The sequence below is a fragment of the Corapipo altera genome, unplaced genomic scaffold, assembly GCF_003945725.1.
Source record: "Corapipo altera isolate COAL_440 unplaced genomic scaffold, ASM394572v1 61153, whole genome shotgun sequence".
In the NCBI taxonomy this organism is placed as follows: Eukaryota; Metazoa; Chordata; class Aves; order Passeriformes; family Pipridae; genus Corapipo; species Corapipo altera.
In genome coordinates, this window is record NW_020884958.1 from 464,382 (window position 1) to 479,054 (window position 14,673).

Genomic DNA, 14,673 nt, shown 5'->3' on the forward strand with positions numbered 1-14,673 from the left:
AGAAAGAAAGAAAGAAAGAAAGAAAGAAAGAAAGAAAGAAAGAAAGAGAAAGAAAGAAAAGAGAGAAAGAAGGAAAGAAAGAAAGAAAGAAAGAAAGGAGAAAGAAAGGAAGGAAGGAAGAAAGAGGTCACCCGATTGCCTGGGTCGTGCCAGCACGGAGCTTTTCTCTCCTCCGTGTGTCTCCCGTTTCTGATCCAAGTCCACACGCACAGCACCATCCAGACCTCGCACACACACACATATCCACTCGATACCCCCCACCCCGAAAGCTCGGCTGGTATCTCACTTATCTCCCCATATTGCCCCCCCCACCCCCCTCCGTAATGCAACAACAAAAAATTAATTAACCGCCTTCCTCCTCCTCCCACCACCACCACCACCACCAGCACCACCACCAGCACCTCCTCCTCTTCTCCTCCTCCATGCAAGAGACTTCTCTCTCAAACAAAACACCCCGCTCTCGCTCCCCTCTCTTCTCTTTTTTTTTTCTTCCTTTCTTTCTTCCTCCTTCCTCCGTTGACGGAATGAATGGATTCAGAGGAAGGTGGTGAAAAGAAAGACAGGCAGAAAAGACTAAACAAAACACACACATACAAACGAGAGATGATCTCTCCAATGCCAAACCAGAGATGGGTTTTAATTGCAAGAACTTACAGGAGCGTCCCGGCACTGCTGCTCTTGCTGCTGCCTCCTCTCCTCTCCTCTTCCTCCCTGCCTAGCTCTTCTTGTTATTGTTGTGGAAGTTGTTTTGTGAGTCTCATGTGCTCCTTGCCAGGTCTCAGCAATGGAGGATCGCCATCTTTCCCTGCTTCCCCCCCCCCCTCCCTCTCCCTCTCTCTCTCTCTCTCTCTCTCTCTCTCTCTCTCCTTCACTGGTTTGCTGCAGCTGCAGATGACCTGAGATATCCGTCTCTCTCTCTCTCTCTCTCTCACCCTCTGTGTCTCTCTCTGAATAATGAGCAACCAGAGGGAGACAGAGAAAGAAGACAATCTCCTCTCCTACCACACAAAACGCAAGAGCACCAGGGGGTGCAAGAATCCTTTCTAACAACAACAACAACGTGTAGGGGAAAAGGAGGAAAAGGAGAAAGAAAAGAGAAGAAAAGAGAGGAGGAAAAGGCAAGAAGAAAGAGGAGGAACGTGGAAGAGGAGGGGGGAAAGCAAACAAACGAGAGAAAGATCCAGGAGGCAGACAGATGGAGAAGATGGTAGTGATAGAGAAGGAGGTGTTGAAGATGAAGGAGATTAAGAGGAGGAAGGTGGTAACAAAAAGTTAAAGTTTGGGATACTGAATCACTCACAGGCCAGGGAGGAGGAGAAGAAGGGGGAAAGATCTGAAGATCTTCCCCTTCCAAGCTGTTGCCTTCACAAAGCTTCCTGTGCAGGAGTGCTCAGCAGCTCCTGCGATGCTGGGGGAGCTACTCGGATGGAGCGCTCTGCTGGGTCATAGCTCTCTTCCAGCCATGGCAAAAACCGGTTTCTACATGCAGAGCTGCCCCCAAGGTGATCCCTCGGACACATCCATCTAGAGGCTAATCTTCCCTGAGCAGGGTAAAGAACATAAATGGAGCTGGAGGTTGGAAAGTATAAAACTAGATCTACCACGTGGTTGCTTTTTAATCCCCCTTCCAGCTCGCATTTGATGTGGAGAAAGGACACTCAAATTGTCCATTTCTGGCACGTATTTTGAAGTCTACTCCTGGAAATAAAGACAGTTATCTCCAGGTTTTTTATTTCTCACAAGCATTTGAGAGAAAAGAGAGCTTGTACTACCGATCACCAGAATCACTTCCTACATTGGTGAAACGTTTTTGGCTGCAAAATAAAATAAATAAATCTACTTAAAATAACTTTTATGCCTTCCAACACTTAGTTGGCTGCTTCTTTGTGACTGAGTATTTAAAACCGTGGAGACTAACGACCAAGGCTCACAAAGAAAGGTATCTGGGTGATGAAGGCAAGCAGACAAAGGGGCTGTAGCCTGCATTTTTATTTAGTGTCCTTTCTGTTAAGCATTGGCCTGAGTTACTTCTTTTGCTCGACACCCCCCACCTCAGTCCCCCTCCCCCCCCCTCCAATCTTTATACTGCACTAGGTTAGATTCTTTTTAGGGTTATGTCTAGCGCGGAAAGGGGGGATTGGGATGGGGGGAGAGGAATTAGGGGTTACGTGCAGATTTAGTAAATCAATACACGGAAGAGAGGCAAAATCAATTTGAGCACAAGGGCATGACTGGTATTGGAACATCAGTGGAGTTTCTCGAGCCCTCAAGCTCTGCAGTTTGCATGGGTGGAAGAGAGACTAGAACCACGAAGCTCCGGTTCAGGTGAAGGGGGAGATCCTCTCCTACTCCGAGGAAGTTCTGTATGAGTGGTGAACCTGAGGTGATCTCCATAAAATTTGAGTTCAGATTTTACTGGCTCTGGGAGAGGTCAGGCACGTTAGAAATTCGTTGTCTCTCACAGCTCAGCTGAAGACCAAACTCAGAAACACTAGCAAGAGCAAAAACAAAAAAACAAAAAACAAAAAACAAAAAAAACCCAAACAAACAAACAAAAAACCAACAAACAAACCAAACCAACAACAAAAAAAACCCCAAACCACAAAAATCGGGAGCCCAGATACTAGTCAAATACTAAACCCATGCACCCTCCGATCTTCCCCTCTTCAAGCATGCTGTGAGTACAAAGCACACAGGAAGGATCTCTCCCATTAAATCTTCTCTTTCTTTGAGCCGTGCAAGTTAATGACTGAACAGGAGAAAGATCTTCTCCCTCCTCCTCTCCCCTCTTTCCGCCCCCCCCCCCCCCCACCCCCACCCCAAACAAGTGCTGTGGGAAATGGGAGGAAGGATAATATCTGGGCAAAAGAGCACTGTTGGATTTAGAGAATCCTTCTTAAGGAAAAGGGGAAAAAACACCAAAACTGAGGATTCCTACTAAGACTACTGGTTTCATGCAGACAAACGAAGCGGGCACCTCCTAAGAAGCTGATAAAAGAACATTAAGGGAAAGGGAGGGACTGTCTTTACGACTGCCAGAATGTGCATGTGTTCTGCCTACAATTTTCTATAAATCATCCTCATCGCAGGAATAGAGCGCCTGGGCTTTGCAATCTTTGACGTACCATCAACGGTGAGGCAGATAATTTACGTCTTTGTCTCTCAGCATTACATTTTAAATTAAAAACAAAACAAAACACAGAAGAACAAAGGGGGGGAGGGGGAAAAAAAAAGGGAGAGTAACCACAACCACAAAACACGGTACTTCTGACCAGAAAGAAACTGTTATCTTCATGGAGATAGTCTGGAAGTGTTTTCCCGCCCTATCGCCCCTCCTCCCGTCGTTTTGGCGGGGGGGGGGGGGGGCGGTTCTCCTGCGCCGGTCCCATAGGAGACCCCCGTGTTTCGGCGGGGAAAGCGGGTGTCCGGACACTCACCCGCCGTCCCCGGGAGGAGATAGGAGTGTCCAGAGGAATCCGGGCTCTGGAGGGCAGTGCTGGGGGGTACACGGGGCGGGAGGCTTCTCCCCAGGGATCGGGTGGTCCATAACTTCCTCCCACGGGCTTTCTGCCATCCCCACTGCGCTCTGAGCGCCGCCGGGGAACGCCAACAGCGAGGTGGACACGCTGGGCTTTGAAGAAGCAACCACTAGGCAGAGGAGAGGGGGAAGCCTCCCCGGAGCCCTCGGACCGCTGGTTTCGGCTCTTCTAGATGCCGAGGCCACTGGAGGCGAGGGGAACCTCCCTGGCTCGCCCCGGCGCCGTGCCCAGCAATAAAGAGGGTAACCGTACTGGCAGCCCCCTGGTCCTAATTATCCCGGAGGATTAACTGTCCCATTAAGGCTGATGAAGGCAGTTTGCTCCGCTCTGGGTGTTGGCATTTGGGTCGCCAGAGGACGTCAGGCTGTAGTCAGAATAGCCGTGGGTCTCCCCTGCCAAGTGCGGACGGGCGGGGGCTACCGGGACGGACCCACAAGATGCTCAGCAGTCCCACTCTGCAGTCGGGGGTGAGGGACCAAGGGGATTTCAGCTTCTGTCCGTCTTCCCAGCAAAGGTGGTGTCCCACTGTCGTATCGGCTGAAGCCACAGGAAGGGGATGTTCTTGCTTTTAAATAAAAACTTGAATCCTTCGTCATCGATCCTGGGGTAGATGGTCAATGTTCCACCATGTAGACAGGGAAAGGAAAGCCTGCGGTGAGGGGGAAAAAAAAAAAAAAGACCATTTTTCCAGTCTCCCAGGATTGACATCTTTCCTCACCCAGAAAATCTGGCATGCCTGAGCCTGATCCCAAGCACTTCATCCCCAAGACAGGATTTTGCTGGTGTGCAGTGATTGGGGTTTGCATGAATGCTCCTGTAGCCACTGGAAGCTGAGGCCACTGTGGCAAGGCCACAGCAGAGGAGTGAGCAGACAGTGTAGAAAACTCATGATGCTATATTTTGACTTTTTTATTTTTTTAGTATCCCCCAGCCAAACCTGCTTCTCCATGGGCTCTAAGTAGCTCTTCGGGATGGCAAACCCTGGCATGTTCAGCGTGGACAGTGAACAGTCTTAGTGAGAAGAAGATACCAGGAAACCAATGTGGAAAATAAGACACTGGAAGAAAAATCTTTATACATAATCAACAGTAAGGCAACTGTTAATGCCCAGTCATGAAACTGGAAATACCTTTCTTTTTTCTCCCCACATTTGGAAGAATTTCTTCCTTCTCCTACAAGTTTGTAGAAACTTCCTGTTTATTCTCTCTTTTCTTCAAGGCTGTTTTATCCTACCAGAGCCAAGGTTTTGCATCTTTATGCAAGAGGCAAGTATTGTATCAGCTCTCTGAAGAACTGAGTATCAGTCTGTCTGTAGAATATTATGTTCTGCAGCTATTGAGAGAATTTCACTTTCCTGTCTGAAAAGGTTAGTAATGTGCTGATCTGACCTTTGCCCTGGCAACTCATATTTTTTTAACCTCCAAGGTTTTCCTTATTGTGAAAGGATTTTGAGTAGAAACTAGTTGGTTGGAAGCACGGAAGTACCACTCGAATCCCTGAAAAACAAGGGACATCTCATCAGCAAAGTTTTCTTTAAGAAAATACTTTTATAGAAGACAGCAGATTCAAGAGAGTTTACATGTAAATAGTCAAATCTAGGCTCTTAAGAACTCTTCAGGAAATTCTTCTATTCAAATGTACAACTTTCAAACTGCTAACAAAATCTGAAATGTTTTCTTTCTGGCAGAGCTCAGACTGAAGTCTCCAAGAACAAGCTCTTCACTGTGAGATCACTTTGTCTTCAAGGACATCTTAGAATGTAGTACATGTGTTGAAAACCCATAGAAAGATATATTTTTGTGTTGCTGGGAATGCTTAAAAGAACTGTGATGGTGAGGACCATGTTCAGTGTTGGAAGTCACTTCCTTATCTGATAGATGTATAAGTAGCAATTATTAGAAATATAGATTTTGCTCCTTGGAGAAAACTGAATCTTCAGCAGTCAGATATTTGGGTAAACTCATAGTTTTGTTTTATTAATGTCACTGAGTTTCCTCAGATGCTCTTCAATAGGACCAGGACCCAAGAAATCACTCTACAAAGAGAGTGATTTCACTCTATAAAATCACTAATTGAATTTAGTAATGAGTGTTGGGAGGCTGTGGTAGACTTCAGGGTGGATTTGGTGAGTACCACAGGTCACACTTCCCCAATCTAAGAACATCTCTAAAAGTGCAGGCAGGAGAAAAAACCATGTGTTTAGAGCCCCATGAATCTCGCAGTAGAGGTAATGAAAAAAATTTTTTTAGTGTTAAAATTGTGTTGGAAGCAAACAGAACACATCCGTAGCAACCGAAACATGAATCACAAATGGCCCTTGATCTTCAGTAAGTAGTTTGTTGTTATTTGTTTCTTCTCAATGATGAGTTTTATTTAATAAAATAATAGAATGCAGTCTAGTCAAAAGGGTGTTTTATCCATCACAAACAACAAACTGACTTTGGGAAAATCTGTAATTACCATAACAAGGATATGTAAGCAACTAAAGGCACATCCTGACTTCATTTCTTACTACTAAAAAGCAGTGACCATGAAGCTTAATCAAATTCACTTTGCACTTTTGAAATCTTTAGAAGCAAAATATTCTTTGCTAGAAGTGCAAATTAAGTTGTATGAAATTCAGTCCTTCAAAAGACACAGCTGGATTTCATTTACCATTAGTGTGGTTTTAGATGGAGTCAATGAGATTGAAACTGCATCTACTTTGCAACATCTGACTTTCGGACAATGACAGCTGTTTGCTGGTTAGTTTAGCAACATGGTATCCCAATATTGCATTATACTCACTACTAAGAAGATTTCAAGGGAGAAACATTTCGATTTTGTTTTCAGAAGGGATAGGTACTGAGTGATTTGTGAAACGATTTTGAATGTGTGGGTTAGATACAAGTGGTTTCTGGCTATATTTACCGGTCATTTTTCAGTGTGTGGCTCTCCCTCCCCCCAATATATTTTACTAGATTTATGCAATTCAATACAAATCTATTTTTACTTGCATACCCTCAAGAAATGCATTTCCCCTTCTTTCTAAGAGCTAAATACAACTCTTGTATCTCTTCATATGTCTCTCTAACACTCCAGTATTTCTAAAATTTAAGCTCTCAAATGCCAGTCAAATAATTTCTATTCTGTATGTCCTAATCAACCTGTATAATATACAGCTTCCAAAAAGGTTTGAGTTCCACTTCCTAGCCAGTATTTCTGATATCTAATTTTTCTAGGCACACCATAACATTGATCAAGGCCATCTTTGGCTTTGTAGGGAAGTGTCTGGTACTGCTGAATAATCTGTCTGGTATATGCAGTTTGATGACATTTTTATTGATACATTACAAATTTAGCCCAAGTTTCATTTTTTGAAGCAACTTCGGTAGGTATTTTTGTTGCCTGTGGAAGGATTTCAGGCACAGTTGATTTCCCATCTTGCGTGTCTTTGAAGATATAAAAATGAAACAATGTGTTTCATCTCCTAGTTTTGAAGTACTTCAACTTGCAGTTTATTTCCTAATGAAGTTGTTTCTTCTTCAGCTTTTACTGAAGTCCCAGTTGTACATGTCGGTCAATTCCAGTTCATTTTTCCTCTGAGCATAGGGATGCATACTACGGAAAGTCAAACACTGCTGGAGTGCATGCAGCTGTCGTCTTCTAATAATGTCCTTTGTTTTGGGCACACCTTTCCTCTTTCTGAGCTTGTCACTGTCGCTGCTACTCTGGAGATGTTTCAGCAAAAGCCTCTGAAGATTTTTCGCATGATTTTAAGTTTGTGACCAACACAAGATGAAGGTCTTCCTGATCCATATGCTCTCCTTTTATCTCTGTTGAAAGATTGATTTTTTTCTAATCCCATATATTTATGGCACTGTTTAATTTTTTTCCTTTCCACACCTCCACATCATCAGCCAAATACTCAGCTGATGCAATTTGGTTGGCTTAATTGGCTCCAATGGAGAAACTGCTAATCTAAACCTTCTACTTGGATCATTCTTGTATCTAATTGGGTTAATAATCTTTACCATTTCCTTTCAGTAGTTTAGATATTTGGTTTTTTACTTGTAGGTGTTACGTATTGAAGTTACATGTTTCTGTCTGTTTAACTATAGTTTATTGATAGCTCGTAAAGTGTTAGCCTGTTTTTGAAAATTATGGTTTTTTTCTGCTACCCTTTCTGATCTCTCCAGAGTTATTCAGTCTCCTAATGCCCACCTTGACCTCCTTTCATTTTAAACCACAGTTTTGCGGAGTTCTCTCTGCATTAATTTATTTTAATGCACTGTATTTCAAAGGAGCAGCCCTTCTTCTGTAACATCTCACCTATGCTCATGTTGTGTCAATTATGTAGAAGACATTGTTTCCAGCTTTTATCCTCACAGCTGGTTGTTGTGTTCTCCAGAATTGAAGACCCATAATTTGTAATGCGAGTTCATATTTACAGTGATTACATTACAGACTGATCTAGTCAGAGGTGGGCAGACACACTGTCATGAAACATAATCTCATATTTACGGAAGCAGGTGATACATTGTACATTTCAAAATATACTTCATAATCTATGGCCATTCTTATCTGTCTTGAGGCTCCACACAGTGATGTTTTTACACTAACATGTGGAAACAGCTTGGTGGGTTTTGCTTCTTTTTTGTCAGCACCATTTCAGTATCAGGATTTTCCATCTCTTTTATGGAAACCCAGGCTATATTTTGGTCTTTAGGGTGAGTGGGTGGATGCTGTTAGTAGGAAGAAGGTAGCACAAAGGAAAGATGCAAAGGAGAACACAGAAAGTAAGTCTGTAAATAGACCAGTACACTTGGAAAAAATCCTGACCTATAATTACAAAAACATTTCAGCATCCCATTCTGTCTTCAGAAAGGTAACAATTACTTATATGTATCAGTCTCTATGTAAATGCCACCTGTCCAATCAATATATTAATATTTGAATCAATTTCTAAAGAAGATGGCAGAAAAAAAAAAAGCCATAATTTCCTCAGTAATGAACTAATTTATATGAAAATCTGACAACTGCAAGTGGGTGGTACTCTTTTCTGTGTAGTCTTTCAAAAGATATTGCTGCAATCAAGCTGGTACTTATTATTCTAATAGTAAAACATGCCGAGCATCAAAACTTGACGTGGAATGTAATGAGAAGTGATATGATTGAGCAGAGATTTAGCAGATATGTTACTTATATTATATTAGCATGATTTCTGCTCTGGGTCTTGAAAACTTCATGCACACACACACTTGATAAATGAGGCAATTTCTTGTGGAAAGTGCACCTTAAGGAAGGGCTTGGAAGAGATAACAAAGGAAATATGGCCAATGTAGGGACAATGCACAGATTTTAAATAGCTGAATAGAGAGATGGTTATGACATATGTACACTGCTTGTTCAACAGGATCCAGGGTAAGGAAAGGAGACAGGAAGGGGAAGAGGAGGAGAAAAATAAGAAAAAAGGAGGGGTGGGGGAGAAGGAAAAGAAATGTTCAAATTTGACATGATGGTAGGTAGTAACCAGAGAAGGGGATTTAGGAGAACACTGAGATGTAGCTGGACTCACGATTTGATATTTGGCAGTAGTATCTTGAACAGATTGAAAGAGACATAGCGGGTATCAGGAATTCCACCAGAACAGTGATTGTAGCAAAGGTAACCAAGCCAAATATTTTCAGAACAGCCACAAAGAAATTAATAGCTTCAGGGAAAACAGCAAAGATTCATGTTTTGGATGAAAAAGTTGAGGACAACAGCAAGTTTGCAGCTCTTCAGAAGTAAAAGTAGGTAGATTACATATGTGGGGAATATAATCAGGTCTATTCTGCAGCCAGTTTAGCTCCAGTTGAGTTGAATTTGCAGTGAAAATTGCTCCCTGTCTCTAGACAGGATTATCATACTTGTTGCTGCTTGCCTGTTCTGTTCTCAGGTGGTGATTTTGGCTGCAGGTGCTGTGCCTGTGTAGGCTTCTCCCTGATGCTTGGTTGTTCTCCAAGGTATAAGTGTACATATTGTGTAATGTGTTTCTGGTCATTGTGACTGCAAATTAAATTCTGATAAATGTACCTCAAACACAGCTGATGCAGGTATTTCTGAGTTTTCAGAGAGCCTGGAGCAATAGCTCCAAGATGTTTGGACCTTCTCATTCTTCTCAATATGTTCTTAAATTGTCATTCTTCACGTTCTTCTAACTTAAACATCAGCTTTATAACTGGGCTCACATTTTTAACTGTTTCCCTTTTGATCATTTTACAGTAACCCTCAGAAGTTTTTATTCCCTAATTTCAGAATGTTTCTTGTGCTCTCCAGGTGAGAAGTCTAGAGCTGCAGTAGTATCTATTTTCCCTCTTGACAGCTTTCAAGCTGCAAATGGGAATTTCCAGTGCAAAAACCCATGGCACACTAGAAAAAAAACATAGGGACTCCAATAAATTAATTTGTTTGCCTACCTATTTAATTGTCCCTAGGATTAATGCACTGAGTGATTAATTGGCTTCATAGCTAGTTACTCACGGATTTCAATATCTTCAGCGTAAAATCAGGCTGCCACGTAATTTCACGGCAACAAGAATCCTTTGGCGTACCAGCTCGAGTGTGGTTTGCTGGTGAGGAGGCATAGAGCTCAAAATGTCTTTTTCAGTCTTGATCTTACACTCCCTGGGTTTGAGGGCTGGTGTTAACTAGTTTTTTTCTGTCAAACACTTCATTGCAATGATCCAATGTCAATCCGTAGCAGTTTAGTGTTGTACAAGTTTATTTAAACATCCGCTGTCCTTTACCGTTAAGTCCTGAAGTATTGCTCCTTATCCCTTGGTCGTGAGGATTGAAGAACACAAGCAGAGGAAGTATGAGTTTTAGGAGATGGACACTGCCGTTCCTGTGAAAGGTTCAGTTCATCTCAGGGTTCACAATCAGAAGGACTCCAGTTTCCCAGCTAACATATTAATCCATCAGAAGTTGTTTCCTTGGTCTTCACCAACAAGCAGAACTGAAAGTCGTCTTTGGACTAACCAGCTCTGAGATAGCCACAGTTTAGCCTGATGGATAAGCCTAGCCAACCCTGTGCCTTTCCTCTCTCACAAGGATTTCTCTACCTTAGAAAGGACTTGTCTGCACTGGGAAACTGACCAGCCAAGCTTTAGCGTATCATTATTTCAATATAACCAGTTCATTTCCTGTGTAGACAAGCCCTTTAGACTAATCATCTTGCCTGACCCATGACCCCAGTTGCAGAAGCCTTGGAACATGCTTTGGAGTCACATTCCACTCCTGGGTTATGAAGCCTGCCAAACCTTTTCATTTTGTTCAAGGCTTCCTGCCGTGTGAGCATTGGAACCTGTCTGCTTCCAGATCTTTTCCCTATCAACCAAGGTGCTCCAGCCAAGCTATACACATCCTGTCACCAGGATGCTCCTACTGTGCCAAGCTCAAAAATCCTTCTCTGTTCTTCTGCCCATGGATATCTAACCTTGTCAAAACATTAACAACCTGAGCAATGGACAGCTTGAGGCCAGAATGCACATTTGAAGGTATATGGATCTATTCCTCTTCCTTATTGTTAACTTTCACATAGATGGATACAGAGGTGTCTGCTCTCTAAGACTTGTGTGATATAAAGGCACAAACACTCTCCACTGTCTCCAGTGCTACCTCATGAAATCAAGAAATTCCATCATTCCTATTCAATCCTTTTCATAGTTTAAGCACCAAACACTGATTTCATCAACTTAACTCTGTGAAAATATGAAGACATTCTTTCTTCTGCAATCTTTATTTTCTACATCCCATTATTTTTGCTTTAAGTTATTTTACAAATAATTAAATTATATGGGAAAAAAACCAGCAAAATACCTAACAAATTTGCAGTGATGCTGATAGATATGTCTTGTGAAGACACCTAAATGCAAGTACACACCACAGGGTGGATAGGTCTCTTTGGATATTGTAATTTTCAGTTTTAATAAGTCTCACACGGCATCCATAATTTTATTTGTTTAAATTAGATTCCAAGCCAGAGTAGCAAAAGCAAGATTATATGCAGTTTTTAGCATTGTAGGCATACATTATAAAAGGAAGATTGCAACAGACACACGAGTTATAATGGCATTGAAAACCAAAGAATTGACCTAGAACTAAGTGTTGGAATCACATGGTATACAGATGAGGAAAAGTGTGTCTAGGGGTCAGTCTAACCTTTCCCCATCTCAAAAAGGTGTTTATGAAAGTTAAAAAAAAAACCTTTTAATTTTTTTAATGTGAATACTGCTGATTATTTTCTTTGGTTTATCAAGAGATACTCTTGCAGGTGAGGACAAAAATCCAATTAATCCCATTCCCAGCCATTGGCAGAATGACTCTATTGTCTTTGGTCTTGGGAGCATAAATCATTCCTTATTCCCTCCTTTTTTCTGAAATATAAGAGAACAAGATGCAATGGTTTTCAATTGATCTTCCCGAGAAACAGGGGTGTATTGGGTCACTTGAGCCATGCAATGAAACACAATTAAAGCTATTCTAAAGTCTTAAAAAACACACCACAAGGCCACCAATCAATTCAGGCACTTCTTATTTCAGGTTTGTTTTCATTAATCAGTATGTTGTATTTAATGAACATTGAATAAAGTTGTCTGGAAAACATAGTTTTGATTTCAAGAGAGGTTGGATATTTTGAAACTGGTTTTTGATTTTACTCGGAAGAGAAAGTAAAAAACTCTTATGAATGTTTCAACATATTTGAATTTAATAATTCACGTTTGTAACCAAAATATAAATAATAAAAATATAATAAATATAATAAAAATAACCAAAATCATAACAACAGTATTTTGGTAAAACTACATAGCTGTATGTAGAAAACTGTTATCTCTAAAGTAATTTTAATAATTCTTTTCTGCTTACATGCCTGTGTCTAGCACTGTTAAATTAATTCCAGTTGATCTAATTTTTAAAATAATTCATTAGCAATATATAAGTTGTATCCTGATAACTTACTGATAGCTGAATAGCTTTTAAAACAATAGTCTTCTGTAACTAAGGCTTGAATGGAGGAATAGTTGTACTGAAATATATTGATATTTTACAGGGTTTTTTTTCTCAATGCAGTGATGGTGATTTTAAAGACTTTTAAAACAGGAATTTAATATTTTCACACAACTTTTGTCACAACACTTTAGAACTTACTATCATCCCAGCTATTAAACAGATTCATCCCCTAGTGTATAAATTTGAGAAAAATTATAACCACAGAAATTGAGACTTGCAGAACAATTTAAGTGAAATTTGTATTTCATTGATCTTAGAAAATTTTGTAGAATTTGTGTTTATATTCCAGTATAAATAGAGAGAGAGAGAAATACACTTCAAAATAAAAATGAAGTAAGCATCTTAAAAAATTGGATAGGTATGGCAGTACTCATTGAACTAAAGTTTCTCAGGCAAGTGTTGCCAAAACAATACCAAAATATTACCAATATATTCAAAGTAATGAGGAGTAGAACAAGAGTGTGAACAAACTGAAGCTTGAATGACCATGGTTAAGTAGAGCTGTAATAAGGGTGAACATAAAACACAAACCACAAAAACCAAACTGCACCTTTCATTGCCAGTGTTTCCTGAGGAGACATGCAGTTATCAGGAAAAAACGTGTCTGTACTCAACTTAAGGCACAGGTGGATTTGGCAGAGTATGTGAATAAGGAAGGAAAGGAATAATCACGGATTATTCCACCTCTAGGATCTGTAAGCACTTCACTTTGCCATGTGTGGCAAAAAGAGGTACAAACCAGCAAGAAGTGGCACAAACCATCCTTGGTCTGCGTACTGCTGATGCAGTTGCATTGCTTTCTGCACAAGTGGGCAAAGCATCAGTGTCTACCTCTGACACCTGATGAATGCTGCCCACACGAGGACCTACAAGTCCTGTCTTCTTGCAATTTGCTGGACTTGGGCACAGGAGGCTTGGCTGGAAATTGAATTTCCAAATTTAGGAAACAATATTTGTGGGAAAATGAATCTTAGTTGAGACTGATCAGTCTGGAAGCCATGTTTAATAAACAGCAAACTGTCCTGACCTGCACTCCTGTGCTCTCTCCACTCAAGTTTTTTAGCCCTGTCATTTTTTTCACTCTCCCTAGGTTGCAGAAGTGAAGTCAATCTAACAACAGAAACTATGGCTTATGGAGGGCAGATCTGCCTCAGTGTGTGCACTCCATGTTGCTGAAGACAAAGGAAGGTTTTCCTTGAAGATCAAAGGCTTCCTGTAGTGCGACCTGTATCTAAAAAAGACTTTGTATACATCATGAGCCTGCACCTTTCTGATTCATTCCTGTCACACTCACCACCACCTCAACAATGTGTGCTGTGACTCATTAATTTATTCCACTCGAATGTAAACCTCTCCATCAACCACAATAGGGCTTGACTCAAACCTTGAGATCCTGAAGCATCTACTCTTCCCTGCACTTAGTGATGCTTCACTTTGGGGGTAGTCCCACTGTCCCCTCTGCCACCTCTTCCTCAGCTCAGACACTGGTTTGTTTCTCTTTCAGCCTGGAAGCACAGCCTGTGTCAGGATAGAGTGGAAAAGGAGGAGCATCCTTGGACCCTGGGTTTTCAGATTGGCCTTGACTTCACATACAGGGGAAAGATGCTTCCCCTTGCTCCTTCTCCATAACCTGCTCAATGTCTCGCCTAGCAAGTCAAGCCACCAAATGCCTCAGCACACAAAGCAGCAGGATGAGCAGACTTTATGGGCTATCTGTTGCACTCATTTGCTAGGCTTTCTTTTTTTTTTTCATTTTCAGATTATTCTTTCCAAAATATTAGCTCTTTTCTGCCACACATCTAAACAAATCAAGAAAAAAAAAGTTTCCCTTTAGGTGTACTTGCACTTTGCTCTTTTATAGAAGAATCCATCAATCCCTCAGTTCAGGAAGGATTTTAAGCTGGGAAACAATGTCCCATGGGGTCTCAATCAGCTTTTCCTGTGTTTCCCAAGGTAACAAGTGCCCTTCATGCTTGTAGCAGAGTGGATCCTCACACTGCAAAGGCAGCACTTGCTGAGCAGAACAGAGTGCTTTGTCAGGGCTTGGGGCCATGATAAGAAACAGCCTTATAAGGACAATTGCAGTCTGCACCACTGTTTA

At 41.4% G+C, this 14,673-nt stretch overlaps 1 protein-coding gene across 4 annotated transcripts in view; it reads right to left on the bottom strand.

The window, feature by feature from the left end:
* ZNF462 (zinc finger protein 462) overlaps positions 1 to 826 on the bottom strand; it is a 92,036-nt gene extending 91,210 nt beyond the window's left edge. For 2 of the 4 annotated variants that reach the window (XM_027663804.1, XM_027663801.1), the window contains exon 1: positions 655 to 826. The gene's annotated coding sequence lies outside the window, so the exon portion shown is untranslated. Of the gene's footprint in view, positions 1 to 131; positions 245 to 401 lie in introns of those variants that run through there. The other 2 variants (XM_027663802.1, XM_027663803.1) reach the window with 2 other exon arrangements.
* Positions 827 to 14,673: the final 13,847 nt, after the last annotated feature.